The sequence below is a fragment of the Macrobrachium nipponense genome, chromosome 38 (genome assembly GCF_015104395.2).
Source record: "Macrobrachium nipponense isolate FS-2020 chromosome 38, ASM1510439v2, whole genome shotgun sequence".
In the NCBI taxonomy this organism is placed as follows: Eukaryota; Metazoa; Arthropoda; class Malacostraca; order Decapoda; family Palaemonidae; genus Macrobrachium; species Macrobrachium nipponense.
The window spans coordinates 30,851,031-30,879,001 of record NC_061098.1 but is presented as its reverse complement, the minus strand read 5'-3'; the positions used below and the strand labels follow the sequence as shown (position 1 = coordinate 30,879,001).

General features: G+C 40.9%; 1 long non-coding RNA gene across 1 annotated transcript in view; it reads left to right on the top strand.

Annotated features, from left to right (window-relative positions):
• Positions 1-24,010, top strand: part of LOC135209714 (uncharacterized) — a 44,721-nt gene extending 20,711 nt beyond the window's left edge. The window contains exon 2 of the long non-coding RNA XR_010313408.1: positions 23,717-24,010. This is a non-coding gene — a long non-coding RNA (uncharacterized LOC135209714). The remainder of the gene's footprint in view (positions 1-23,716) is intronic.
• The last annotated feature ends 3,961 nt before the right edge of the window (positions 24,011-27,971 follow it).

Here is a 27,971-nt window from a genome sequence, read left to right as displayed (position 1 = left end):
AAACTAAAGGGAATTCTTCATTAAACTTCTTTTCCTAATATGAGAAAGAGCAAATTTTACCCGGAATGCTTAACCTCAAGACATTCCTTATCATTAATACAATCTGATACAATGAAAATAGCTATAGGATACTAATTTCCAGTAATTCGCACTGAAAATGCTATAGGCAATGGCAGTCACATCCACTTAGTCTCAGTTCCTGGGAGGCCTGTCCTCCAGACGATTATTAATATGGCAATAGAACCATGACCCAAACTGGGTCATTGACCTTATCCATCCCCCAGAGTAGGCCAAAAATAACTGAGACTTATGACCACGAAGTTGGAGTGATTCCCAGGTCATGGGGACCGCCTTTCACTAGACTAATTTCATAATTTTCATTTAAGAATGGCGATTCTGTTAATGTAAAACCTTAATTCACAGTATACCTGTCTAAAATTACGGTTACTATTATTTTGGAAAAATCGCAAGCAACCATTCATGCGGTATAAGCATAACAATACGTTAAATTGCCAAGCAAGTTCGTGAAATAACAAGCTTCCGTTATTGGGCGGAAGTGGTGAAAAGCCGAGTTCCTAAAACTTCACCTGCCAACAGATATATCAGACGCATCGAGACGACGTGGTCAGTCGTCACTACTACGACTTACCCGCGTCGTAATTACTGACATTTGAGAATATATATATAAGCATGACACTTTTATGGCTATGGGCCTAATTGTAAACACCCTTTTCTGGACATTAACTCTCATGATAAATAAGCCTGGAGAGCAACAAGATGGCCACCTATTAATCCCTTGCAATAAATGTTGAACGAAACATGAATTGACAAAAATATCACGATTAAAATAACTATAAAACCGTCAAAAAAGGATAAATGTCACCATGATTGGTTCATAAAACCGAAAGCGATTTGGTTTTAATGTTATTCATTCCGTCATGACTAATACAAATACGACATCGGATGTGGCTACCCAATGATTGCAATGAAAACCTGCAAATGTTCATTCGAATAGAGTTAATTATCGTACCATTTGGGGGCCAGAGAAGCTTAACTATGGACCACAAAGGCAGTGAGAGAGAGAGAGAGAGAGAGAGAGAGAGAGAGAGAGAGAGAGAGGGGGGGGGGCTCTTACTCCACCCCGAATCTCTGATAGGCACGACCTAATATTACATGTTACATTTGTGAATTCTAATTTGGAAACACTGTGTCAAACTTCAAGCATTTTGCATTAATACAATTACTGAACATTATTACCGAACGTCACTCCTGGTCAAAATATATATATACATTTTTTATATATATAATTCTGAAAACTTCAGAATTCCTAATCACGAGATCTGTCCTTGCTCTAACTCTCCCTTTAGTCTGACTCTACTCTTAGTCTAACTCTTCACTTTGTCTAACTCTTCCCTTTGTCTAACTCTTCTCTTTGTCAAACTCGTCCCTTAGCTTAACTCTCCCCTTTGTCAAACTAGTACCTCAGTCTAACTCTCCCCTTAGTCTAACTCTTACTTTTGTCTAACTGTCCTTGGTCTAACTTTTCCCTCTGTCTAACTCTGTCCTTAGTCTAACTTGTCCCATAGCCTAACTCTTCCCTAGTCTAACCCTTCCTTAGTCTAACCCTTCCTTAGTCTAACTCTGTCCTTAGTCTAACTCTGCCTTTAGTCTAACTCTTCCCTTTGTCTAACTGTCCTTAGTCTAACTCTTCCCTTAGCCTAACCCTGTCCTTTATCTAACTCTTCCCTTAGTCTAACTCTGCCCTTAGTCTAACTCTGTCCTTAGTCTAACTCTCCCCCTTGTCTAACTCTCCCCTTTGTCTAACTCTCCCCTTTGTCTAACTCTACCCTTAGTCTAACTCTCCCCTTAGTCTAACTCTCCCCTTAGTCTAACTCTCTTCTTTGTCTAACTCTCCTCTTTGTCTAACTCTTGCCTAGTCTAACTCTGTTCTTAGACTAAAACTGTCCTTAGTCTAACGTGATAACCGGTTGAATATCGAGACTCTTACCTGATCGCTTCGGTGTCAGGTAAATGTATCACTTAATATTGAAAGTCCCGTGGTCTGCTTCACTTGCTTCCTGTAAAGTAAAATAAATAGATAAATAAATAAATAAATTAGTAAGCTCCCTAAAGGTGTAGTTCCTTATCAACCAAGTGGTTTTTCAATAGCAGCTGCTGTAGTAAGACCTTATATAACAAATATAAGCTCAGCACGAATAAATAAAGGGATAAGTCTACTTTGTATTCCGATACTGCTGCATTCGTACGTCTCTGTATACATTCAATGCAAGCAAAGTTGGGAAAAATTGGTTGTCGTTTCCAGCATAGGCCTATTCCATATCCACCGAGGTTGATCGTACAACACATAGAATTACGAAAATCTATGGTTTATCGATAAAAAGATAATTATTCGAAGACACAGCCACATGGTTAAAGGTGTCTTTTATCACACAAAGAAGACACACGGCCCCTTTTGTCCGTAATTACATGCATAAATCACCGATTCCTTTGGCAATCACAACGAGATAATGCAAAATTTTGTCCTCGTAAAGATAAATACAAACGCTTAGCACTGTGACGAGGAAACTACTGCATACACCGCGAAGGTTAAGTCCCAAAACTCGGAGCAATGAAAATAATGGTTTCTCGGATACGAGGAGCTGTCGTTTATACCGCACGAGGTAGTAGGGCAGAGGCAAGACTCACCTTGTCTCCTAAGATCGCCCACGGACCAACACTATTTGTAATAATTTGAATGTATTTTTTACATTAAAACCGTTTACGTAGGATGAGTCTATAGTCATAGCGAGTCACGGTTATACAAAATTAGAGTGGGTACTGAGGCATGGTTGCCACATGAACAGAACAGCTGTCAACAAAATACTTCAAATTAAACTTAAAATAGATAAAATACCGGGAAACATGGCCGTCGAATTGACAGTACTTCAAGATATTGAATATCTTGTTCTTTTTCTGCAGACGAGAGTTCTTAGTAAAGGGTTTTGCTGTTGTGCATTTGTAGCATTTGCATAAATGGCCAAACTGATATTTCATGGCCACGGAGTTTTAAAATGGCCAAATTTAAAGGAATTTGGCCATGAAATGACCAACCTTGCAGCTGTAGTACTGAAGTGTTGATGAACAATTGAACTCCGATTGAACCATTCGATGTGAACTGGAATGAGTCAATTTGACTCGTGCCCAATGGACTCTGACTTATTTCGGTTTAAAAAGTAACCTTAAGAAAGTCGAGGAAAAACTTAAATATGAAGTCGGTAATGAGTATTGATAGACGTTGAGTCCGTTGACTCATTCAATGTGAACTGGAATGAGTCAATTTGTCTCGCTTCGATGATTCCCTAGACTCCTATAGTTGTTATTTACCAAAGTGGTAACATCCGAATGTTGCTGTTTTCTTGGACAATTAACCGCCATAAGGAGCTGTCATGAGTTCAGTCCTTAGTTTCTTTACAATTGTCAGGGTTGGATGGACGGATGTTACGTACAGTTTGGACACAGGTTTTGCCCTGGTACACCGTTCTTGCGAGACTTCGAAAAATTACATGGTAACAGTGTTTACTGAGGGAGATGGGGGGGAGAACCTTTCTTCTGTTAAAATAGTTCCACCAATAAGTTCTGGAGTTCGTTTGGTGGGCGGAGTTATTAGGTATGGTTGGAGAAAGACACACACACACACACACACACACGGAGTAAAAAAAATCTGAGCAGTTTATATCGTTGTAATGAAGATTGTTGTCTCACTTGTAATATAAGTTTGTTTATTAAGGTTCCATTTACCTTTCGGCAAAGACGTTATCTTACAACCGTGTCTATTATTATATATCGGTCATATTCATTACACAATACTTAAAATTGATCAACATTTTAAAGTTATATTGGTATTGCCGAAAATCACGAACATCATAACAGGATAGTTTAACCTTATCGCGTAAGCCAAGTTTACAGCATTGGTTGCAGTACGTTTTCTCTCTCTCTCTCTCTCTCTTATACTAGCTAACTTATATATATATATATATCTCTCTCTCAGCTATACTAGCTAACTTAGTGATAAGAAAAACCCCTGCGCTCAGTATGCAGTTCTGATATGTCATTAGTGTATTCAGGAGAGGATCAGTGACCCAATAATATGGAAGATTGCCCCCCCTGACAATACCCGTAAGCATAACCAAAGCAAAGAAATTTCTCATCTCTGATACTGTAATGTCCTAAACTCTTGTTCCCTTGAGTTGTTCGCTTGATATATTACCCCATTTTATAACATGAAATTAACGATTGGATCTCTATACAGTCAGTTCCATTATAGAATTATATAGAATAAAAAAAAGTTTATTCCTGATATACTATCATCAAAATCGAAGGTTGTGCGGCAAAAAATTATCGCCACCAATCCTTTGCCACACAGGATTAGCTGGTTTGACGTTTCTGACAAACCTCCTAGGCCACCCTTACCTCCCCTCCCCTGCGCAGTTTCATACGAATGGAAGACGATCAGTGCAAACGGCCAGCAAGACCTCTAATAAGGCAAAGTAGTACAGAACCCATATCGATACAATAAGCTATGAAGGCGCACAAAAATTAAAAACTTAAGAACGTCACATGACGTAAACAAACATGTGGGTACGACTTCTGCAACAACGTCATATGACGTGGTTTGACCTTTTAAGTTGGGTTAACTGTTTGTTTTTTCTAAAATTATGTATGCACCGATATATTATAGACTATATATTTCGTTGACCTCAGGTGATAGGTGAAGTCATTTGGGCTTTCCTTATAGTGGCTGTCATAAAGAGAGTATCATCTACTGAATTGACAGTTTACCTTTTAAAAATGTCCCACAGAGCATATGACCCCTATACTCAGAAACGTCAACGACGGCCCATAAAATATGCCACATTTTTACTCTTGCTCATATAACTTAGGTTTTACACCAAAGATACATTGAAAATATCAGTAGGATATAAAGCATTACATTTCAAATAATGGAAAACTATTTTAATAGACTTCAAGAAGCTAATGAGCGAAAATAAGTGGCGAAGTATCATATCTGTATCGGCCACACCACAGAGAACAAAGTATACAGGTAAGGCAATTTGCCAATACTGCTACCGACCTCACTGTATGATAACAGTGCTCAGCGAGTCATTCAGTTTCTATAATTCAATGCTGTTAACAAGAAACGGTGATTAGGAAGACATCAAAAACATGTGGGGCCTGAGTAAGTAGGAAAGTTTTACTGCAATACTCAAAATATTGTATGAGGCATTACGCCATTTTTTACAGATACTTCGAATATTATATCAAGAATATCATGGTTTATAAGAAAACATTGTTACGTATTATGTTTATTAAACATATAATCAAATAACTAGTGGGAACAAAATGAGAACATTTTATGTCCTATTATTACAAAAAATATAACATTTAAATTATACAAATCTAATACCTTGACCATGCTGTGGTCTCCGTCTACGAATTTCCCACAGAGTTGATGTGAGCCATGAGTTTGCTGTGTTGTTCTCTCATGTTCCATTTTCCATGTGTTCACCATCTGGGCCCACACGTGTTCAATCACATTCATATTTGTTCCTTTTCTCGGCCATTCAAGAAGAAGCAGGTTATCCTGTCTGGCAAACCACTCTTGAACAACGTGAGCAATGTGAAGGGAAAATTCCTTTCTCGTAACGAAGGCAAGGAGGTGGTTTGCAGCAGCTCAAACATGCTTAGCTGCTGTAAATCGTCCCTCGATACGGAACACATCACCCCATACCATGCAGACACACCCAGCCCCATACGTTTGCAGGTGACATGGCCAGATCGAACCACCTCAAACGATGTTTACGGGGTTCATATCTGAAAGAGAGAAAAAAATGGTGGTGCATAATATAAATCTATATATATATATATATATATATATATATATATATATATATATATATATATATATATATATATATATATATAATATATATACAACCTTTGGAGAATTTAAATTCTCAGTGATGAACAACACTGAAAGAATTCTATTGTGTAATTATTTATTTAATATATTTTTATTGGAGGAAAAAGAGCAAAATGATGCCACTGTCCCTTACCTAATATTTATCTCAGAATAGCACTCTTATTTTTTGTAAACTCCCTTTGTATATTTTGAACGTCCACTTCCGTGGAAAACAAAATCTGAAGATTAATAATTAATATAAAGAAGAATGCAATTGATAATTGATGCAAGTAATGATTTTGCTTATCATACAGAGTTCTATTTGTTCGCCAACAATGCAGCTTCCCATGCGATGTGGACGAGAAGCACTTCTCGTTAGTAAAGATGACCCTGCCCCAAAAGTCCAAACCCTTATCAGCATGACATTGGGCAAAATCAAGCCTTCCTTCCTTATGTTGTTCCGTCAAGAGCTCCTTCGTCCCTGGAGTTCTGTGATGAATCCCAGCAGCATGGAGTCTGCGTCGTACTGTCATCGATGGACACTTCTAATCCAAGGTCCTCATGAATGGCCTCGGCGTTGGTTAAGGGTTGCTCTCGAGCCGCCCTGATAATGGCGTTCAATCCTCAGCTGGGGGGTGGTTTTCCGTGGACCCCCTGGCCTAGCTAAGAGAACATATTATCTTAAGTTGTTAACTTATAATTTATATAACATCGCAATCAATTCTAGATTCTTCGAATTTTGTACTCTATGGATTGATCATAATTTAGTAAACATGGCTGTATATTTTTGGTTTCAAAAAGCATATCAAATAGAACGAGATTACATATATCCATAATATTCTCAATTTGGTTGGTGGTTATTTAAAACTGTAAATCATTCCTGATGCCATCACTGAAATGACATTTAATAAATAAACTATAGCTATCAAAAGACACACAATGACTGTGACGGGTGGGCACAAATAAAAATGCTCTTATAGGCTTAATTTACCGAGACAACTCAATCGAGTATCTAACTTTGTTCATGGTCGAGGTCGGCAAGGGCCAATCACCCACCGGTGTGGAATTATGGAGGTGCACCTGAATATTTCTGTGGTGTTGGAATGGTGGCTGTGGATATCTGTAGTCTAACCAAAATTATAATAGCGAGACGAAATACATTTAAGAAAGAAACTCTCATATTAAATAAGCAAGATTAAATAACCATGAACAATGTAACATATCCACCAATCATTCAGCATAAACAAACTTACGCAAGTCGTTCAAGTTTCCCACTCTCCTCCCACCTTCTTATCCACAACTGTACCGTGGTGGGGGACACACCAACATCACGTGCAATGGTCGTATCGGGAAGCTATTGTCGCGTAAGTGACAATTCGTCCTCGCAGCGCCAGATTTGTGTCCCTTCGATTCATGGTGAGTGGTTATGAAGTCTGACCTATTTAAAAATCCTGCTGACGACCTCACCTCCGTTGGGATTCAGACTCTGTTTTGAGTCGAGTAAAAACAATACCATGATTCATTTATCATTATATCGTTCCTTGATTGTAGGATTAGGCAATAGGGATCATAATCACCATGGTATGAAATAAAGATACTACTGTAAATATAATAAGCTCACATAATTATTGTTTCCTGTTAATAATTAACATTGAGATCTGAATACTCGTTGAGCACTGCTTCGTAAAATGAGCTCGGCAAAAGTGTTCGCGAATTCCCTAACCTATTTCTCTGTATAACGTAATTTATGAGAGTATCATGAATCACAAATTATAAAGAATAGACACTTGTCCTGTACGAAGAGGCAAAAGGCTCGATTAGCCAGAAATGGATATGAACACGACAGTATAAAAAAAAAAAAAAAAAAATTCGCCTACCCTCTTCCCCCACGTTCCACCCTTCCTCCCTCACCTTCCTCCTCCCCTTCCCTATCCTCCTCCCCATTCCATTCTCTCTCTCTCTCTCTCTCTCTCTCTGAATGTTACTTCAGTTTAAGTAAATTTTGTACGATTTTCTTTTATCTATCCATCTATCTAATCTAATAATAATAATTTACAATATTGTTTATATCTAACGATTCACTCGGTTGTTACCTACCAGCAAGGCTGGCATTACGGTACGGTACGTCCTGGTTGATATTTAGCCTATGTGTACGGTACGGAATTACGCAACGACAATTTTTAAAAACCAAAGTACGATATGGTATAGTTGAGGTACAGAAAAAATTTGCAAATTCCGTACCGTACTACCTTACCTTAGGCATGGATATATTACTTTTGCTCTACGTTGAAAACAATGGGAACAATATTAATTAATTATTAATAATAATAACCAGTAATATAGGATTTTTTTAGTTTTTTACTATTATTCTTAGCATCAGCAGCAGTAGTAGTAGCTATTACTATTTTTATCTTAAGGTCAAATTGTTTTTTCTTTCTTTAGTAACTATTGACTTGGGTAAGGAGTAAATGATTATAATTATTAGAGTGAGAGATATCTGCATGTATAGTGGAGTAGTAGAACGATAGATACTGTGATTGATGGTAAAGCTACTGTTATACTTGAGTTTGGTTACCTCCTTCGCAATCTTCATTTGGACTCAGGGCATCAGCCATATGCTTGTATTACGAAGGTGAAGAAGAAATGGCCGCCTAGGAACATAACTGTCGGCATGGTAAGCAGATACCCGGTTTTGTTACGCAACTTTTCAACTTTTTTTTTTTTTTTTTTTTTAGCAAAGAGAGAGCCGCCAATTGCCTACTGATCGGTTTGAATAGGTAACTGGTTACAGTTGCTCTTTGTGTTTAAAATAAAATTGAGCATTTTTTACCGGACATTCATCAGAGTTAAAACCTTGATTATACCGAAAAATTATAGCAAAATCTCGTACTGATACCAGTCTTCATTACAGGGTTATTGACCAAAAACATGACTGCACTGTCTGTGAAACCCACAGTAAGAGAGCTTTACCAATTACAAATAAACATTACCTTTTATCTGAAATGTTTTTGATTATACGTTTTGAAGTTAACTGTAATTGCGGTTGTTTTTTATTCATACTAATGGTAATGTAATTGTAACTGAAAAGTTCAAATAATAAAGTACTTTATTTGAAATTGTTATCCTAGAGCAGCCCTCTTACTTTTCGAGAACTCATCTTAACCAAATGCAATAGAGAGATGTTTTGAGTCGCTACCCAATTTATTTATTATATTATTAAGGGAGAATGTTAACAAACCAGCTACCAATTCTAAAAAAAATTTTATTCCATTTATTTCCTTTTTTTTTGTGCAAAAAGTTTTGTGAAATTTTTTCCAATATTTAAGTTATGTATTTCAGTATTATTGAAGTTGTAATTGTAATTCGATAACAGGTAGGGTAATTATGATTCTAATTGTAATAGACATAAAGCAAACGTAATCACCCCTAACCAGCTTATATTACATAAGATATGCGACAGTAGCTACTTCATACGAATGGATGGAGCATAAAAATAATGGGAACAAAAGTAAAAAAGATTTTTATGTATACATGGGAGAAAACTGACTAGAAATTCGGTGATTTTTCCACTGCACTTCGGCTTCTCTCGGGGTACCTGTGAATTGTTCAATCTTTAATAAATCGACTTTTATCTTTCTCGGGATCTATGTGGGTTCTATGCCCCCTTCCATTTGACCAGGCAACCAATTCAAATCCTCTCGACCTTGAAACCATTCCTGGACTATTCTGGCCGTATGGATGGGGCAGCCGTCATGAATGAAAATGACAGGACTACTATGAGATTCAGGGCTTCTGTAACACGGTTTTTTGGCAATAACTTTTTATCTATGCATTTCATAGATATAACGCTTATTCAGAATACACATTATATCTACACATAAATTTTGACTGTATTATGCATTACGTAGGTTGAATAAATTTGGTACTTATAATGTAAAAGTGACTTTTTTTGAAGACGGACCAACTTACTCAGAGATAAGGTTTCGAGCGCACTCGTTATGTAACTTATGACAGCATTTCTTCCCTCTTTCTCGATGGATGATTGGCTATACGTAACGAAGGCTATACCTCTGGCACAATGACAAAAATTTAAATTCAAGCAAAGCAGTACACCTTTATGAACTCTGAATCCTCTCCACTGATAATTGTCATAATGTTAATCCAACAAAAAAAATGTTAATAAATTCAAAAACACTCCTGATTATTTGTCTAACTCCAAAACAAAAATAAGTGTCCTAAGAAATTATAATCTACTTTATAGGTCACAATCAGATTGACAAGATGTAGGGAATAGTTAGTAATTTTCAAAGACATAGTAGACAAGCTTGATTTGATAACTGTTGTATCCAATGTCAAGCAATTTTTATTTATCGGCTATCTACCTATTTACTAAAAAAAAAAAAAAAAAAAAAAGTAGACAGTACCGTATTTTGGCTTTAAACCTTCACCAATAATTATCGTCAGAATGATGACTTCATGAGGCTCCACCCACTTTGGCCTCGTCATAATTCAGGATAACAATGAAGGCTATCGTGGCCATTGTTGTATTATTTAAAATTTAACTTCTGGCTATAAAAACTCATTTTCGAGTAGTTGTAAGAAATGCTAAATGATCCTCAGGGATCCCAGCAGTTGGCCTAAACGTTTTAATTCATGTATATTATGCTGCTATTGACTAATTTTTGCGGTCACTACTTTGCTTATCATATAATTACTTACTAACGCGAGCACAGGAATACCCCCCCAAATCTATTTGTATCGTTCCGGCCGCCATTCATAAAGTTCTTTATATCCAACATGGTTCGTACAGACTAAAGAAAGAAAAGAAAAAAAATTATATCGGATGATCCGTCGGTCCTACTTGAGATTTTAGCGAACATTATAAGCTTGTATTTAACTTTGGATAAAAATCTTATTTTTACAAAATCGTTTACATAAAGACTGTTTACCATACAATCTCTCTCCCTTTCTCGTCTCTGCTCTCATCTCTCTCTCTCTTCTGGTAGCATAGTGAATCGTTTCAATGGAAATGTTCAAAATCCTGAAGGACATTACCAAGTTATTATAATCAACGTTTACGATAAATACAAATCAGACCATACAATTGGAATTTAACACTAGAAACTGAATAATTAATTAACCTATTCGCAATCTATAGTAAGTTATGGGCCACGGGCTTTCTCTTGACTGTATAAAGTTTTCTAGTCGTAAGACAAATGCAGTTTTTGCAACCACAGGGGACAATTCCAACCCTCCTGTTTACCCATTCTTGAAGCTAACTATTGGGTTTTCAGAAGCCGATGAAATAATGGTGAAGGTGGTTTTCTGTCTGGTGGATGGGCGGGCAACATTTTCGTAAAACGGAAATGTTACTTTGGCTTAATTGTATGAATGTTTTTCGACTCTTGGCCTCGCAATCATTGGCCATGGGCGGCCGTCGGCTAGATCATTTTTTACTCCTATAAAAACTTAGAACTATCGGGTTTTGTAGGTTTTATTGAATAATGCTGACGCAAAATTTGTGTTGTATTTGTTTTTAAAATATACCACATATGTCAACTTTCAGCTACCATCCGATGTTTTGATAAGGAGCAAAATCCAAAAAAACCATGTTACAGAGGCCCTGAATTTCATAGTAGGGGGTGTGGAAAGGGGATAATTCCGCTGGTGAAGTTGAAAGTAGAGGCAGAAATTCCTGAAAGAATTTTAACGTATTTTTCACTGTTGAACCTTCGAGTCTTGGTGATATCACATATACCATGTAAGGGAAAGTTCCAGGCCCACTTGTTTTTTACCGGTTACAATCCCCCACTCCTGGCCTCACTTCGTAAATGTTTCCTCGGTGGTAATCTGAAGGAAAACAATCTAGATTTTTTAAAACAATTTACGCGTTGCTTTCCGTAAAATGGGAAAAAATAATTATATATCGTTTGGGGCAAATTGTAATTGCTAAGTAACAACTCGTGCATTAGGATAAAATTTTGTTTATTCATCCTATGAAGGATTGAATACTTATTAACAAGGTTTGCCTCTTCCCAACATCTTATACACTAAAACATACTCGAAAGCTGATTAGTGGAATTCACGTTAAAGATAAGGGACAAGCACCACCTTTAGTAAACAGTGTTACAAACAGACAATTAACAAATGACTAGTAATGACCTGAGATGTTGCAATGCCAGTAACAGCCAATCAAATCGATCAGTCCCACTAATCGTGTAATTTAATATATCACGTTTGTTTCTGGTGATAACGATATCCTGCTAAGCACCCCTATTTATCCACGCTAACGAAGTTTTGTCACCCAATCATGGCTAGAACTGAGGTGTTTTGTATAAATTTTGATAGTTATCTGTCCTCTGCTAGTATTCGTTTATAGTCTCCAAAATGAACAGCAACATATTGTTTCCTCCCGGCGGCACAGATCGTCGCTCCTACGAGAAACAAGATGGGCTTTCCCAATACGTGCTGTTGCACCAGCGTCTTGACGTCTCCCACTACAACAGTAAAGATAAATGGAAAAGGAAGGCAAGGCTTTAGACTGGTAAATTGAAACCGACTTTGGATAGCATTTTATCTATTTCATTTATTTATTAATTTTTTGTTTAAACTATAAACTTCGTAAAACCCGTGCAAATTATGAAACCTAAATTCCAGTTTGCTTTGGTCCCTTGGTTTGAACTTCTAATAGTGCTTCTTTCTCCTTTACTTCCCCGAAATACCAAGTAGCGTTCCCATAATTCAAACGGCTATAATTAAGTCTTGATTATCTAGGTATCTGCATGTTAATTTAACCTTATTTCCAGTTCGAAGACCTCCACCACGAATGACCCACCCGTTACGATAACGTCGACATTCGACGAGCAGGCGGTAAGAACGATCCTTTTTACCAATGCTAATTGCTATTTGTGAACGTCTTGGTATTAAATGTTTTCGGCCATTGACGGTTTGCGAAGACGTCCTGCATGATGGCTGGAATACCTCATAGAATTCCCTGCCAAGAAGGAATTTCCTCGCCAGTACTGGCAATCGTGCTGATAGGCCCTTGCCTTTCTGTTTCAACCAGTTTGGGGGGAAGGATATGGAATTTTGGTCCTCGAGTCCCGTAATGAAGTGACGAAATGGTCCCTTTTACTAGTCAGAAGTCATACGGCCAGAATACATAACTGAACGACCGAGTAATATAAGGTTGAGTTTCTAAAATCATTAAAATAACAGTTTCAGCCCTATGAATAATTAATCAAGACAAGGGTAATATTTAATAATCAAAACGATGAATAATTTTTGTCCGAATAACCATGTATTTTTCCCGCTAATTGAAATTAATTATTGCCACGCAGAATTTGTGAAAATAAAAACTCTTGCCATTGAAAACCCCCCATTAGTTTTCTAGTTTATGGCCTCGCTTTCAGGCATTAAAGGCAAATGCGTTAATTAATGTTTATGAATAAGAATCCGTATACAAACTTATAATATAGAGTACAGTCCTTTTGTTTACTGAATTAAACGAATAATCATATCATAACGGACTGTTTGCAGATCAAAGTTAATGCTATTCTAAGTATTAATCCTTGCAGATTAAATAAACATTCTTCAACTTATTGCAAGGGTTTTTGCCTGACTTAGCATTTTATTTCCCCAGACGATATGATAAATTATTTTCCCCTTATTACGGAAAGCAAAGCCGGTAAATTCTGGTTAAAAATGAGATTTTTTTTCCCTTCAGATACTACTGGAAGGAAATTTAACGAGGTTGCCCAGGCAATGGGCATGTCACCAGTAAACACGTGTGGGGGAGGCTTGATCTTCTTATATCATATGGAATGATAAATCACCAGGATTGAGTGGAGGCTCCACTGGTGAAAAAATACATTGAAATTCTTTTACAGGATTTCTAACTTTTTTTTGTTTACTTCAAACAGCGGAAATTGATTCCTTCCCCTCCACTGCTCCACTGGTCCATTTATTCAGTTCACGACCGCTGCCCCATCCATACGGCCAGTAATAAAGTCCACCAGGCATGGTTTCCAAGGTCGAAGTGGATCTGCTAGTTTGGCTTGACTTGGGCCAAGTTAAGGATACAGACATGAACCTCACTGGAGAACTATTTTTCGGATAATTTTGGTAAAATTGTTGGGAACTCTGAGAGGGAGAGGGAGTCCAAGATCAACTTAATGAACCTCTGGGAACACAATGGAAAACCTTCTTTCCACAATCGACCACAAGATCGTCCCAGCAACCATGACTCGTTCTATGCCTTAACAAGATTGCAAGAGGGTGATCTCGAAGGAATGTGGGCTGGACTTCCTCACTAATATTAAAAATAAATGTAAAAACAAATTGAGTGTGTATAATTTGGATTACCCCATGGCTTTCCGCGTAAACATTGTGCCAATTAGTCCGTATGATGTAAAAAAAAAACAAAAAAATCGTAAGCAGGAACCCTATGGCATCTCGTTTAAGCTCCAGGTCCATGATTCTTATAATTTATTTGTTAGAAAGGTGAATTTGATATTTTAAAGGAGTTCAAAATCCAAAGGGAATTTCACTATCCTGATTTTTTCTTAAAAAAGTATCTAAAAAGAGAACCCTAGGACAATATCATCAAACTACATTTCTCCAAATAGCTCTTTCCACAATGGAAAGGTAAATGACTGAAGGGGCTGTTTAACAATAGAGACGTCTGTCTCTTATCCTCACACGAATGATGATAAGAGCGAAAGGAATTTCTGTCCGTATGACATTAAAACATTTATCACAATTAATATATTAGAAAATATAAGCCAAGTAGATATGTTTATCCATATCATGTAATAATTATTGTAATGAACGGCGTGTAGGGAATAACCTCTACAGTATATTCAAGAGGGAATACAAACCCAACCATGAATACATGAAACCTCTGAACATCAACAATTGTTTATCATTGGCAAACGAATTAAGTTTACCATATGGGAATGGTTAAAAGTTTGCACCAAGTTTGGGAGTCCTTCTTCACTTTCCATTACACGTTGTGGAATTTTCTCTGTCCCTAGTAGTTTCATTTTGATTCCTCAGTAACGTCTAGTCTCTCTCTCTCTCTCTCTCTCTCTCTCTCTCTCTCTCTCTCTCTCCTTTTCATTCTATATGTATTTACAAGAGAGAGTGAGTTTAACCCAATCCTTCTTCTTGTAAATGTTGTTGTATTCAGAAAATCTACAGTACTATAATAATATTAGGATAAACACTAAAAACACACAGGCATTAAAGATAAACAAGAAAATATTTAAAGTGGAGCTTTTCGTTAGCCATACACTCTATCCACGAGCATATCTAGTACTTCGTCCACTCATCGGGGTCGCAACAGGCCCACCTTACCCCTAGTCCCCCACCCATTTCAGTTGTAGTAAAGCCAGGATGAGGACATCGGTACAGCAAAAGCAAGAAGCTCGTTAGTTTGAATTACATTTTAGAATTCCAAAACCTGTAAGACGACTTAACAACAAGAACTCAATCCCCGTCACCACCCCCCCCCCCCCCCCCCCCCCCCCCCCGAAAAAATATATATGCATATATTAGTTTAGTCAAGATTGGAGGGTGTTAATGACATAAAAAACTGCATACTTAGCGCAGTGGTATTTCTAGATGACATGTCACTTTAAATTAGCTAATATGGAGAGAGAGAGAGAGAGAGCTAAGGTGTCGGACACTTTCAACACGTTCACTGATTTTTTGTGTATGTTCAATGATGTGCTGCTGCACTTCTCTTTATAGCTTCCTATTATATTATTGGTAAGAAACGCACTGCAACCGATACTATAAACTTCGCTTACGTGATAAGGTTAAAATATCTTGTTATGATGTTCGTGATTCTCTCCAATACCAATATAACTAAAATTTTTATCAAATTTAAGTATTGCGTAATGAATATGACCGATATATAATAACAGACACGGTGGTAAGATAACGACCTAGACGAAAGTTAAATGGAATCTTGATAAACAAACTTATATCAAAAGTGAGACAGTAATCTTAGTTACAGCGATATAACCTGCTCAGATTCTTTTTTTTTCTTTTACTCCGTGTGAGTGTGTGTGTGTGTGTGTGTGTTTCTCCAACCATACCTAATGACTCCTCCCACTGAAAGAATTCCAGAGCTTATTGGTGGAACTCTTGCTAAGAGAGGACGAGTCCTCCCCCCATCCCCCTCAGTAAACACTGTTACCATATAATTTTTCGAAGTCCCTCAAGAAGGTGTTCCAGGGAAACCTGTGTCCAACTGTACATAGTTGCCAGTTGCCGCCATAAAGCAGTTTTAACGAGTCTTTGGAGTACCGAAATCTATCGAGACTAAAGACTTTAACTTGCACGAAACTGTTAAATCTACTTGAAAATTTGAGACATTTTCATCCAGTTAGTCTTCTGCCTTGTTGTTAAATAATTAGTAAGATTGCGTTTACTAATATGTCAAGAAAAGTTAGGAGGTAGAAAAGAATTGATCAATAATTATAATTAATGAACAGAGATAAGCATATTTATATTAATTTATTTCTGATTTTGCATTTTGATTTGCATTGCAGTATTACTGAGACGGTATTCTATCAAACATAATCTCACCCATGATTATTCCAAGTGTTACTTATGTTCTACAAATCAAGTTTTGTTACCTACATTGAAATTACAATGTTTTTATTCTTTAATTATAAATTATAATATAACTTATAGAATAAACAGCTATGGAACAGTTCATTAAACAAGGAGCACAAAGGTGATTATTGTACACAATGTATTGAAGCCTTGTGGAGCTTTTGTTGGTGACAACATTTTTTCTAAAAAAAAAATTGTCATTCTTTGGTCCCCTTCTGCCTGACCTACTTGTCCTGCTACTCAGAGAATCAACAACGTTCATTTCTGTTCAGGTTGCGTTATTCGGATAATCACCAACCTTATTTTCTGTTTAATTGCCTTTATTCCCAGGTCTAAGGTTAGGTCTGGACTTTGGAGTTCTCTTGTGCACATTCAGAGCGACAGGTTTTCACTGACAGGTCAGGAATCACTGACAGGTCTCATACAGACCTGGATATTCTCCACCATAGTAAGGCCTGCAGACCAGGCCCTCGGCACAAGGTCCAGACAAATCGTAGTCTCCTCCGCACCTATCCTCCTGGACCCTGTGAGGATGTAAAAAAGTGAATTAGAATAGAATAAGCAAAATGCTCAGAAATCTGTATTAATTAGAAAGACAAAATTTATTCATATGACATTATATATGTGCATTTAGTACATTTTTTTCTGGAGGTCACATCTCCAGGGAAAATTAATTCCATTGTTTCCTGAAAACCTCATCTTCGGGAAGCACTCCAGCAATTTCATATATATGTAATCCATTTTATTCAACTCCACTGAAGTGTCAACTAACTCAGACCTTGACCAAGCCTGCAGTGACTTTAGAAAACACTTCAGCAATCTTCTATGATATATATATATATATATATATATATATATATATATCTATATATATATATATATATATATATATATATATATATATATATATATATATATATACACACACATATATATATATATATATATATATATATATATATATATATATATATATATATATATATACATATCATATATATATATATATTATATATATATATATATATATATATAATATATATATATATATATATATATATATATATATATATATATATATATATATATATAATCAACATTATTCGATTGCAGTGAAGTGTCAGCCCTGACTCAGACCTAGACCAGACATGCAATGACTCCCAGAAAACACTTCAGCAATCTTCTACATATATAATCAACCTTATTCGACTGCAGAGAAGTGTCAGCACGAACTCAGACCTTGACCAGCATGCAATGAACTTCAGGACAACTTTTCAGCAATACATAATCAACCTTATTCGACTGCAGAGAAGTGTCAGCCCTGACTCAGGCTAGACCAGACATGCAATGACTTCCAGAGAACACTTCGGCAAACTTCCACTTCTACAATCAACCTTAATCGACTCCAGCAAAGTGTCAACACCAGCTCTGACTTACGTTCAAGCATCTGTTGTTCGGGCAGCAGTAGCAGATGTCGTAGGTGGCTCCGTAGGGACACTCCTCCAAAGTCTTTTCCGGCGGGCAGCCACGCTCGTCTTGCTCGAACTCCCAGCCTTGGGTTCAGTCATGCGATCTCTCTATCTCTCTCTTGCTCGCAATGGCACGAGATGTCAATTGTTTCTTTCTTTTTGTTTCTCCCTTCGTTATCGTAAGAATCGTCTTTTTTTCCTAGTAATTGATAAGGAAGCATCATTTTAACTTGTGAATCGACTAATTGTTGGAGTTTCGTTTAGTAGTCGATTTTAAGACATGAAATAAATATTTTATTTCAAATCGTTTCTTGAAAGCGGTAGGCAATGTCGTATCTTCTGCGCATGTGCGGTCATAATCCATTACTTTCCATAAAGGATTAACTTATTATCCTGGAGAGCTATTTGAAAATATACTTGATTGTTTATGTCACTGAATGTATTTATCTTATATTTATTTACTTATTAATATTTTCGTATACTAGATTAACTCTTTATCGTAGAAAGATCTCTAAAAATATATTTACGCATTTATGTCCATAAACGTATTTATTTCTTATTTATCTAGTTAGTTATTTTGCTATTGTCGAAATATTTCAAATTGACCATTAACCCTTTCCGGTCTTGGGGCGGCTGGGAGCAGCCATCAATCCCTCGCATACTAGGTATTGAGGGCTGCTCAAGGCAGCCCAACCCCAAACTGTAAATATCTTTGTAATAACTTGATAGAGCGACCCCTAAACTTAACCAATCCAAGGACTGTTTTCTCTACTTGATGTCTATATATTAAAGAAAACCTAATTCCCCAAATTCAGTCCATAATCTACCCCCGAAAATAATTTTCAAAACTACGCCAAATACTCGGCTTATTTGTTCTGGCGAGACTACCTCATTTCTCCCGCGAGTTTCCCAGGTGAAAGTCGCCTCTCGCTACTTCTAACTGGCTTCATTTTCCTCACGTGTGTAACGCTGTCACCAAGTCGCCCTACATCCCTAAATTTGATTTAATAAGTAAAAACTGGTGCTCTTCCCTCAGATCCAATGTATAATTTTTTAATTGAGGAACAACATTTTCACTCTAATACATATTTCTAAAAGGAAAAGAAAGTCAGTCATCATCTGATGAGGTAGCTGCGTTCATTCACGTGATGAAGTCGAGAACATCTTCTCTCCGGATATCAGAATGATGCCAGTTAGTAAATTACCAAAGAATTATTTCTAATTTTACAGAAATAAATCCTTTATGAAGGCTCACACACACATATATAGTAATGTTATTCAATTTCAAAATAAAAATGCGGAAAAATAGAAAATTACTGATGAGAACCATAAAATAAAACTTAAGACAATCCTGATGATAAGGCAACATTATCGTACAAGCGATTATAATGGTCCAGGTATATTTACAAAACTAGTGTGTTATCCATATACCCCACCCTACAGACCCGACTGACCAACTTTCTTGATAGACAATGTAAATAGAGAGAGAGAGAGAGAGAGAGATGTCCCCCTGTGAAGTTTATGACGCACATATATGCATTCATATATATATATATATATATATATATATATTATATATATATATATATATATATATATATATATATATATATATATATACATATATATGTATACTGAATCACAAAGTTTGGGAACGTGATAAATCCATAAATAAAGGTTTATAATCCACGAGGGAAAAATAAACACGGAGTTTCCGCAAGATGTTTTCGACGTTCAACGTCCTTTACTTAGCAGATGAACTGACTTACATGAGGAATGACAATACAAGAAAGGTTTTTGTATAACTGATATTCACAATTCATATTCACAATACATATTAAACATACTATACAACGAGATATCTCTAAGGCAAATAATTTTTATTTCAGTCTGTAATATAACTTTGAGGTCATTCTTAAACATGTTACAAATACAAGCGTCTAAATGAAACAGGCCACAAACTAATATTGAAATTACAATGAGAAGTAAGTTGTATTAAAGCAGATTCTAAAAGATTTCGTGATAAGACATCTTTTGACCTTGCAATTACTGAACTACCAATCCAGTTAATTCAGTGGTGTTTTTCACTTAATTAAATGAATGAATATTGCACTAGATGTGTTCCCAGTTTTTACAGAATATTTTATTGCTGGCTTAACCTTACTTCTAAGCCATTGCTCGACTGTCCGAGATAAAATGAGGACAGTCCATACATGGAATTTTATATATATGTTGTTTTGCTTCTGGGGCCTGTTTTTATTAACATTCCTTTTAGTGTGTTATTACAGGAAAAACAAGGTTGACCTTAAAGGCTTTTTCTTTTAACAATGATTTAATGGTTTCAAATCCGTTAAAAAAAGGCAAACTGAGAATGTTCTTAAAATTTTTTTCTTTCTGTGTGTTACTTACACTATAAAACTTTTTGTGGGTTTTATTATGACAAATATCTAATGTATGTGAAGGATAACATAAATCTTTCCCTATTTTTCTTATGTATTTAATTTCTTGATCCAAATATTGGTGACTGACAATGCCCAATGCTCGTAAAAACATAGAAGAAAAAATTGATATTTCGATGTTAAGATGGTGGCCTGAATAGAAATGAACATAAGTTAAGTTGTTGGTCGGTTTACTATAAATACTGAATTTACATTGAAATGGTTCTCTATGTATCAAAAAAACATCTGAGAAAGGGAGGCAATGTCTTTTTCTAATTCTAGAGTAAACTTAATCGATGGTACCTGTTATTTAATTTAGAGAGTAAATCATTTACATCAATACCGTCAGGCAGAACAGTTAAAATATCATCAACATATCTATACCACTTTACAGGAATATAAATGATATTAGGTAATTAGCGTTTTTCAAAGAATTCCATGTACAAGTTGAGACGAGTGGCGATTAAGGGTTGCCCATTACCATGCCAAATATTTGTTGATAAAATTCACCATTTAATATAAACTTACAATCACAAATGCACAACCTAGTGAGTAAAATAATGTGACTTATAGGTTGGGGTAATTCATGATGAGTTAGTTCATTACTAAGATATTCTAAAATAGAGTCAGTTCATCTGCTAAGTAAAGGACGTTGAATGTCGAAAGATCTTGCGAAAACTCCGTTGTTTATTTTTCCCTTGTGGCTTACCTTTACTTATATATATATATATATATATATATATATATATATATATATATATATATATATATATATATATATATATATATATATACACGTATGTATGTATGTATATGTGGTGTATGTATGTGTGTGCGTATGCATCTTGTGTGTATGTCCACGCACTCGACATGTAGGGCAAGATTATGGGAAAATTAGTAAGGTCACACGGGTCAAAAGTTCGTCAACAACAGTGCTTTGCTTTCCCCAGGACCCACTGGCTTTCCCTAATACCTACTTCTATGTTTATCAGTGTGCTTTGAAGGGTTGGCACCCACTGACTAATTATATATGAGCAACTGGAACTTGTCATGTATAACTGAATAGTTTTATTGATAACGTGTGTGCAGGTACGTTATATTACAAATTACACGGAAAATTAGTAATTAAATCTTTATTATAAATTTTGTGGGTTAAACTTATTTATATAATAGTAAAGCTGTAGGTAGTGAGTTACTCAGAAGGAAAGCTGTAGGTAAGAAGACACATGCCAAAGAAAAAGTGTAGTGTATGCAGTGAGCTATTTCCAAAAGAAAAACTGTAGGTAGTTTAGTCTCCACATAAGGATCGTGAGCAGACAGAGCAGCCAAACTAATGGATGAGTCACTGAAGAAAAGTGAAGTACTGAATTACTCACAGTGGGGAATTTTGGGATAATTCGGTATAAAAACGAAACGACGATTTAAATCTAAAAGCTTCAAGTCCACGGAGCGTGAATTGATGTGAGGTTAATTATATTATACTAACTGGTCCTTGGATGTGGAGAAGACGGGAAAAAGTTAAGTATATCTTAGTTTAACCAGACCACTGAGCTGATTAACAGCTCTCCTAGGGCTGGCCCGAAAGGATTAGGTATTTTTTTTTACGTGGCTAGGAACCAGTTGGTTACCTAGCAACTGGACCTACAGTTTATTGTGGGATCCGAACCACACTATATCGAGAAATGTATTTCTATCACCAGAAATAAACTTCTCTGATTCCGCGTTGGCAGAGCAGGGAATCGAACTTCAGACCACCGGAGAAGGCGGGAGATTAACCACTGTATTTGATGGTTAATATGTAACTCCCGAATAAGAAATTAACATGGTCTCGAAACATATTCGTTTCATTATTCAAGAGAGAGAGAGAGAGAGAGAGAGAGAGAGAGAGAGAGAGAGAGATTAAATTTGATTAGTATATAACCATGGAACTATAAACATGGAATGGACATGCGCGAAATCGCCGTGGGCAGCTGCATGCCGCCATTGCAAAGGGTGGAAGAGAGAGAGAGAGAGAGAGAAGAGAGAGAGAGAGAGAGAGAGAGAGAGAGAGAGAGAGACTTTTATCACAATGCCCACCCCGCTATATTGGAGTGTACTCTGTTAATTTCCCATGACAATATCTTGTCCTCTGTGCCATTTATGTTGAAGTAAAATTAGTAGTACACATTATTCAATCTAGTCATTTCTGTTTACATTATAATACATTTAAAATAGACCTGAAATTATTAGTATTATTAATAATAAGACTGGCATTGACAAGTGATTTGTAAATTGAATTATTTATATCAACAAGTGTTTTTATTTTTGTAATAATGACTGATATAAGTAAGAGATCAGACAAAAGAGATTCGTTACTGCAAAAATCACCCTGAGAAAGATTTCAGCAATTTATAAACATCAAGAGACAAGGCATAGTTAAACTATTTCCAGAATATTTCCTGCTATGTTTTGATAAATCGAAATATTTCTGGTGGAATATATAAAACCAACGAAAAATCGAGGGAGAGAGGAGAGAATATAAACTGGGTACCACACTTCAGAGATGGCTTCCAGTTAGCAGGTGTTGTTGGGACGTTGTTGTCCAGATGTTCGAAATACGGAGAGAAGTCTTAAGGCAGGAATAATCATCTTATTTACGATGAATGCCGATGCACTGGTGAGGGTCCTCCTGACGACTGATGATGGAGGAGAACAGCCCAAGGAAAAGGAACTGAAGGAGAGAAATTGCGCCTTGCGAGACACCATCGAGTGCCAGAGAGAGCAGCAGGTGAACTTGGACAGGATAATTCTTCAGCTGCAACAGAGGATCGACCGCTCGAAGCTGAAGGAGAACGATGAAGAGAAGAAGGAAAAACAGCAGCTGGAAGACAAAATCCTGAAGAAACAGAAGAAAATCAGCATCTGATGGACAAGACAAAAGAATTTGGACAGAGAAACGATGCCAGGTTGAAAGGCAAGAGAGACTCCTAGGACAGAAGGAGAAAGAGCTGCAGGTGAAGACCGCAGAAGCGGCGCAGATGGCGAGGCTCATCCAGGAAGAAAAGGAGGCGAGCGAAAAGCGAGAATCCGGCAGGAAAGACGTGGAGGTTTTTTCAGGTTGCAGCGTCTGCAGAATGAAAGTGGAAGACATGACGAAGGAAAAGGGTGGAATCCAGCGTGAAGATAAGGTTGCGTAGCTGAAGATGAACGAGCTGACATGCCTTTTTTGAAGAAGGAAATAAAAGGTGGAGAGGAAGACTGGTGTCCAGGCCGAACTGAAGGAGGCAGCGGGGAGATGAGGCCCGACAGACGAGATTGAGCGAAGGAGAAATTGATTTGCAAGCGGAAGAACCTGAAGGGGAATTACAGATGCCTGACGAAGGACAATTGGAAAGTGCCGGAGCAGGTGCCCAGCTTCAAGGAATAGCAGGATCCAGTCTAAGGTGGACTCACGAAGACGGATCATATTTTGAAAATGAGAGAATGTTTGTTGTATGGAAATTTGTTTTGAATTGAAATAAATAAAGGTTATTTACAAAGATGGCAATTTTCATTTACACAATAATTCTTGAGAGTAATACTTGTTACATACATAATAATTCGAGTTTAAGTGGAGTTTAAAGGACTTCTTTCATAATGGATGTGAATGAATGAATGAATTTTAGTTTGGATCTTAAGAGTGATCCGCAATAGTTTGTTTTAGCTTTGGGAAAACTAAAGGTTACTAATTGATGAAAGTTTTGAAGATTAGTGTATGAATAGTTTGATGTTTATGTATATAAGTTTGTATTAAATGTTGAAGGAAAAGAAAGCTGGAGGAAAATAAATCAGTGAAAATGTTTTGTTAAGAGTTGAGTGATTCCTGAAAAAGGGAAAAGAAGTAGATGAAGGATTGGTAGAAAGGTTGAGGAAAATGAGTGGATTTCTGGAGTGGCAGAAAAAAGAGCAGAGAATTGAGGGAAGATTGGTGGAGTCCCAGGAGAAGGAGCAAAGGATTCAGTGAAGATTCGTGGAGTGCCAAAAGAAGGAAGAAAGGATTGAGAGAAGCCTGAGGAGATTTGCAAGGATTCAGTGAAGATTCGTGGAGTGCCAAAAGAAGGAAGAAAGGATTGAGAGAAGCCTGAGGAGATTTGCAAGGATTCAGTGGCATATTCTGGTTCTAGGACTAAGCAAAGGGCAAGTGTCTGCAGGGACGGCGGGCAAAGCCCGCCGAACAGCCCAGGGGCGGGCGAGCCAGGAGGCCCGCCGAGGTCCCCGGGGCGGGCGGGCCAGTGGGCCCGCCGAGGTCCCCGGGGGGGGCGGGCGGGCCAGTGGGCCCCCGCCGCCGGGTGTCCGCGGGTGCGGGTGGGCCAGTGGCCCGCCGAGGTCCGGGGCTGGCGGGCCACTGTGCCCGCCGAGGCCCCCGGGGCGGGTGGGCCAGTGTGCCCGCCGAGGCCCCCGGGGCGGGCGGGCCAGTGTGCCCGTCGAGGTCCCCGGGGCGGGTGGGCCAGTGTGCCCGCCGAGGGTCCCCGGGGCGGGCGGGCCACTGGGCACCCGCCGAGGTCCCCGGGGCGGGCGGGCCAGTGGGCCCCCCGAGGCCCCCGGGGCGGGCGGGCTAGTGTGCCCGCCGAGCCCCCCGGGGCGGGCGGGCCAGTGTGCCCGCCGAGGTCCCCGGGGCGGGGCGGGCGGGCCATGTGCCCGCCGAGGTCCCCGGGGCGGGCGGGCCAGTGTGCCCGCCGAGGTCCCCAGGGCGGGCGGGCCCCACTGGGCCCGCTGAGGTCCCCGGGGCGGGCGGGCCACTGGGGCCGCCGAGGTCCCCGTGGCGGGCGGGCCCAGTTGTGCCCCGCCGAGGTCCCCGGGGCGGCGGGCCAGTGTGCCCGCCGATGGTCCCCGGGTCGGGCGGGCCAGTGGGGCCCCCCCGAGGTCCCCCCCTGGGCGGGCGGGCCACTAGGCCTGCCGAGGTCCCCCGGGGCGGGCGGGCCACTGGGCCCGCCGAGGCCCCCCACCGGGAAGGGCGGGCCACTGGGCCCCGACCGAGGGCCCCCGGGGCGGGCGGGCCCACGTGGGCCCGCCGAGGCCCCTGGGGCGGGCGGGCCACTGGGCCCGCCGAGGCCCCCGGGGTGGGCAGGCCACTGGGCCCGCCTAGCCCCCGGGGCGGGCGGGCCAGTGCGCCCGCCGAGGCCCCCGGGGTTGGAGGGCGGGCCAGGTCCCCGGGGCGGGCGCCAGGGGCCAGCCGAGGTCCCCGGGGCGGGCGGGTGGGCCATGCCGAGGTGGGCGGGCGCAGGTGGGCCCGCCGGGGAGGCAGGGGGGGGCGGGGGGGCCACTGCCCGCCGAGGCCCCCGGGGGGCGGGCGGGCCACGTTGTGCCCGCCCCCGGGGAGCCTGCCGTCCCCCCTTCCCCCCCCCCCCCCCCGGGGCCCCGGATGCAGAGGGGTTTCGGGCCAGTGTGCCCGCCGAGGTCCCCGGGGCAGGGCGGGCAGTGTGCCCGCCAAGGTCCCAAGGGGCGGGCGGGGCCAGTGTGCCCGACCGAAGGTCCCGGGGCGGGCGGGACCACTGAGCCCGCCGAGGTCCCCGGGGTGGGCTGGGGGGCCACTGGGGCCGCCGAGGTCCCCGGGGCGGCGGGCCAGTGTGACCCGACCGAGGTGGGCCCCGGGGCGGGCGGGCCAGTGTGCCCGCCGAGGTCCCCGGGGCGGGCGGGCCACTGGGCCGCCGAGGTCCCGGGGCGGGCGGGGCCACTGGGGCCGCCAAGGTCCCCGGGGCGGGCGGGCCAGTGTGCCCGCCGAGGTCCCCGGGGCGGGCGGGCCAGTGTGCCCGCCGAGGTCCCCGGGGCGGGCGGGGACCAGTGTGCCCGCCGAGGTCCCCAGGGGCGGGCGGGCACACTGGGCCCAAGCCGAGGTCCCCGGGGCGGGCTGGGCCGGGCCATGGGGCCGCCGAGGACCCCGGGGCGGGCGGGCCACTGTGGCCGCCGGAGGTCCCCGGGGTGCGGGCGGGCCACTGGGGCCGCCGAGGTCCCCGGGGAGCGGCGGGCCACTGGGGCCGCCGAGGTCCCCGGGGCGGGCGGGCCACTGGGGCCGGCCCAGCCTAGGTCCCCGGGGCGGGGGCGGGCCTACTGGGGGGCCGCGAGGTCCCCCGGGAGCGGGCGGGTCACCGATCCCACCCGCCGAGGTCCCCGGGCCCCGGGGCGGGAGGGCCCACTGGGCCCGCCGAGGTCCCCGGGGCGGGCGGGCGGGTCACTGGGCCCGCCGAGGTCCCGGGGGGGGCGGGGCCGGGACAGGGGGTCCACGCCGAGGTCCCCGTGGGTCCGTGGGCAGGGGCCAGTCCCAGAACGAGGTCCCCGGGGCGGGCAGGGTGGGCCCGCCCAGTTCCCCGCGGCGGGGCGGGTCAGTTGGCCCGCCATGGTTCCCCGGGGAGGGCGGGCGGGCTACTGGGGTCCGCCGAGGTTCCCCGGGGCGGGCGGGCTGGCCACTTGGGGCCCGCCGGAGGTCCCCGGGGGCGGGTCGGGCCAAGTACTGGGCCAGCCGAGGTCCCGGGGCGGGCGGGCCTTCTGGGCCCGCCGAGGTCCCGGGGCGGGCGGGGCCACTGGGCCCGCCGAGTCCCCGGGGCCCGGGGTCGGGCCACTGGGCCCGCCGAGGTCCCCGGGGGCGGGCGGGTACTGGGCCCGCCGAGGCCCCCGGGGCGGGCGGGCCAGTTACAAAATCACTTAATGAAGAGAAATGGTTGGAAATATTTTTACTCTTTTGTCAAACAAGAAAATCTATTAAGAATTTTTTCTGAGGAGACGAACGTCTGAAGAAATGCGAATAATGGGAATATACGATCGTCGAGAAAAAGGTGTAATGAAGTAGGAAAAAAAGAGAAAAAAATAAGGAATATCCTTCGGGGAATGGAATGATATTCAAATGATTAGGAAAACGATGAAAAAGATTAAATGAGAGAGAGAGGGAAAGAGATAGAGAGAGAGAAACAAAACGAAAGAAAGAAATCGTAAATATTTTTTCTCTACTCGGTTAATCCACCCCTTTCGCCTTCTAAATGGAGAGAGAGAGAGAGAGAGAGAGAGAGAGAGAGAGAATTGTCACGGTATGACGCCTGGTTGTAGACGTGTCCCCAACCCTGTTTCATGTAGAATGATTTGGGGGTCAGAATCTTGTGACGGAAGAAAATTTCAATAATGTCTTACAGTGTATATATTAAACTTGGATAACAGGTGTCACTTAACAATATCTGTTCTCTCATTTCATTCTTATCGTTTGGCAATCGTGTGAATCCTGACCAAGTCATTGTGTTACTGAGGGTAAAGTATGGTTGACATACTTTCTCACTGATGCTATCTACTATGAGAGTAATGACAGGGTCACCCATGCTCAAAAGTGTGTGCGTGTGCGTGCGTGTGTGTGTTTTTTTCAATCGAGACTTCCTAAACTAAAGATAATATTTCAAATGCCATAGTCAACATGTTTCGAAATTCTCAATACACACACATACACACTCATGCAAACGTAAACAAATGAAGAAGTGTCAT